Genomic DNA, 4,228 nt, shown 5'->3' with positions numbered 1-4,228 from the left:
GAAACAACACCAATCAGTGAACAACAGTTGAATTTTAAAGTTCTTTGTTAAACAATAATTTTAAGAAAATTTCTATAAGCTTCCATGTATCATTTCTAGCAATCTTGTTAACACAATAACATAAAGAAATTAATAATAATACTAAGAAAATTTTCATAAGATTCCATGTATCATTTCTAGCAATTTTGTCGATACAATAACATAAAGAAATTAATAATGAAGCATGCTTTTTTTTTTTTTTTTTTTTTTTTTTTTTTTTTTTTTTACAAATCAACAATTACACATATAATCATGAACTATACATCCATAAGAAAATCATTCTAGAGGTAATTAATTTCAATTAAGCATGTTGGCATCAAATAACAAGAATTGACTTACAAAGGAATAAGAAAATGCAAATTAGAGACCCCTACCTCAATCTAAGCCAAAAACCCCAATTTTCACCTCAAACCCTCAAAATGGGTTTCAATTTTTGGACTTCCTAGAGTGGCCAAAAGCTGAAATTGGTAGTATGGATTTGAAGATCTCGTCGTGGGCTTCAATTTGCCGCAAACGACACCCAAAAATTCCAAAGATTGAAGGAGAAATCAAGTTCTAAAGTTTTGATTTGAAAAAGAAAAAGAAAAAGCACAGTAAAGGGTTGAGAGAGAGAACCAGCAGGGTGAGAGAAAGGGAAGCAAGAAATGAGGCCTAAATGCCTCTTGGTTCAATCTTTAACATGATGTGTGGGCCCCACCAAAAAATTAAATTTATTTTCCTTTTTTTTTTTAGTTTCATTATACACCACATATATACTTATACACATGTTAAATAATTCCACACCTTATATAACACATTAAATAAAATAAATATGATGCAAATGGACCCAACCAATATCCCCGTATGCAACAATTCCGGCAGCGGGCCCTACACGTGACCGCTCGGCCCGAAAAACTGAAAAATGCAAAAATGATCACCTTTGCATTTCAAAGAGTTCTGGACTCAATGAAATGCTCCAAACAACTCTCGGACATAATCGGCACACTCCGCAGTGTTCGGTACAAAAAATGTGATAAAACGAAAATGCCCTTGCTGCGACAAAATTTCCGGAAGAATAAAAAATGGCAAAAATTTGGAAATATCACAAAACCCAAAACTAAGTGCCATTCAAAAGATACATTTAAAAGAACCTTAAATACAAAATTTTATCAAAAGATAATTACAAAAGATACCCCAAGTAAAGAAAATAATTTTCAAGAATCTTTACATTTATACCCCCTACGGGCAAAAATAAACATCTAGCACGCTTTTCTACAAAAGTAAAAATGTGGATCACATAGAAATTAAGTAAAATGAATGCATGTAAGGTCGGAATCAAATTTGAGCATGACCCGATAGGTTACGCAAAATGAAAAGATAGTGAAAAAGTGACGGAAAAAGAAAACTCAGAAAAAGAAATCAACGAAAAAAAATTATCCGAAAAATTTGAGAGAATGAAAAGAAGGAGAATGACCGGGTCACTACAAGAAAATACCATTATCTAAAACGAAGGTCTTTCCTAAACCAGATCCACACTGTCATACTGACACAACACGCAATTCCGTGCTCTTACAGTCCCTGACAAATCAAAATAATCATGGACCTTTGACCCGCCATCATGCTAGAGAGGGACTGATTCAGGAGAAATGGTTGGCCAAGCCGTTCTCATCATCAATCCGGTCCCAACACGGACGTCATTCCTATCCCCAGGTCCAAACCTTAAACACAATCTCACATAGTCTACAAGACAACCATGAGATCCACTCACTAATAATCCATTATTCCACATAATCCTTGATAATTATACAGTCACATACCTGCTCTAAAAATCCCAATCATACCTCAATTACACAACCATAGCAAGCTAAAGGTAATACGACGCCAAATATCACAATCATTGACCTGTATAAAAGCTCTCCAATCTCTCACAACACCCAAACGAGGTAGACAACTCCATAACATCACTTGATTCAATTCTTACCTCGTCAAACACACCATACGACTATCTTATACCTGAAATCTCAAAACCAAAATCAATCATTCTCATTATTCCTCAACGGAATCCCATATTTACTTTCTCTAATCACGTAGTTCCAAGGCGATATCGACACTTGTCCTCAAGACACTGCTTGAATCAGACATCTATAAAAACATCCGAGTACATGATTCACATCACATCACTTAACCATCCTTGAACTTATGGTTCATGACACACCCCTAGCCATTATCGCTAGTACCAGACACTGGAAACACACAATCCCTATTCGGCAACTCATGCCTCACATACCACCGGTCAAGACCACTCTCAAAACAAGCACCACTAAAACCAAATACTCTACCTTCCTCCGTGGGGTGAATCGACCTATTCAACCAAACCTTTACCGGTGAACTCTAACAGCGTAACAAACCACACATAGGTTCGTTTATTCGCGGACGCGTACAACTCCTAAATGGAGAACAAGACTTATGACAAATAACGTCCTTGTCAAGACTATAACAAACGGAAAGGGTAAGGAACCCTACTCTCATAAGAAACTGACGACTCAAACCTGAATGCACCCAACACCCTGTCACACGCTGCTCACCAATCATCCAACCGTAGACACCCAATCTCACTTGAGATGAACTAAACTCCTTACACACAAGGAGAAGAACCAACTGGATACCCGTACGGAGTTATGAACTCAAATCTAAGCGATCTCACCACTAATGGACCATCATACACTATTAACACCGGAACCTTGCATACGCTACACCACGATACCAATGATAGTCAAAACCAATAAGGTAAGAGTACCAATTACTCACAGTGTACTAACACTAGTAACGATCATAGCCCTTAGAACACCGCATCCCATTCCATCTGAAACCCGTCACTCCTAAATGACAACCTTTATGCTATAAAATGACACTTTACGACCCATTCCAATTTTACCTCCCAGACGATACTGCCTCAATCACCATGCACACAAGACTCGTGACCTCAGTCACAACAACCCATTGACTTGTCAAAATAAAAAGGTGCCTATCTTGCAACATCATCCTCACTGGCTCTAAAAGGCTAAACAGTCCACAATAGCCTCAACTAGCGCACAACCCCACCACTTAGCTGACAACACACAATAAACAACTCACAACCTCTAACCCATCCTCGGGTCATACCTGAAACCATTCTGCTCATCAGTACTAAACATCACGCCATAATGCCTTTACAACTCAAACTTGCATCTCTCCAACTTAACAGGCTACTGCCAAACGATCTCCCCTCAAGCATCCCTAGGATAATACTATCACAATAAGAGACCATGCCTCACTTTCGATACTCTCCACAGTAACCACTACATACCACCAGGATAGAACCCTTACATGACAATGCCATGCCGACAGATCCCAAAGAAAAGGAATGAGCATAAAAACCAGAATGCTCAATACCTAATTATCTCCTCAAACCATTTACAACACAATCAATCACCATCACTTAATCGGCTACTCTGACCATTCTTCCCTAAACAATCTACATACTCAACTAAGGAAACTTTACGCCCTAGCGTCAACACCGTCACTTTCCCTTTTTACTATTCCTTAGAACATCCTTAGCCCCGACAAAAGTCAAATGGGGCTACCACTAGACTTACGAGATTACCCTCGTCCCAATCATTCCAATCGACAGTCAATCTTTTTGGATCCTCAAACAACCAGCAATTCAATGACCCCATATAACCTGCCTTATCATGCAACCCTACACTATAGAGCCAAAACTAACCACTATACACCACCTCGAGATTCTCTCGATAACTGTGACAACCCATAACCCTACTCATCCCCCGAGCCATACAATCAACTCACCGAGAGTCAATTACCCGCAACATGCTTTTGTAGTTGTCCAAAATAAGGATCACTCTTCAATTAACCAGTATCTAAAAAAGACTCTTTCAAGACCACGAAATGATTCACATCCTGCAATCGGTCATATGGAGCTAGTATAACTCTAGTCAATGCCTAAGTCGCCCTAGACCTATAGAGTCCAAGAAGTCCCCTTAACAGTCGTAACTGACACGCTTCCTCAAACCGTACCAGAATACCCGAAGTATACACACACGATCACCAGACCATGCTTAAGACTCTGTCAATCCCCATCACACCTAACGCAAATCGGTTCGAAAAGAACCTCTGTACTAAACTGTGACCTAAGTCACAGACACTAGCCCTT

Source organism: Cornus florida, unplaced genomic scaffold (assembly GCF_030987335.1).
Source record: "Cornus florida cultivar Cherokee Brave unplaced genomic scaffold, ASM3098733v1 CherokeeBrave_3.0.0_Hap2_Chr08, whole genome shotgun sequence".
NCBI classification, from domain to species: Eukaryota; Viridiplantae; Streptophyta; class Magnoliopsida; order Cornales; family Cornaceae; genus Cornus; species Cornus florida.
The sequence above is the reverse complement of the archived record's forward strand: the minus strand, read 5'-3'. Positions refer to the sequence as shown.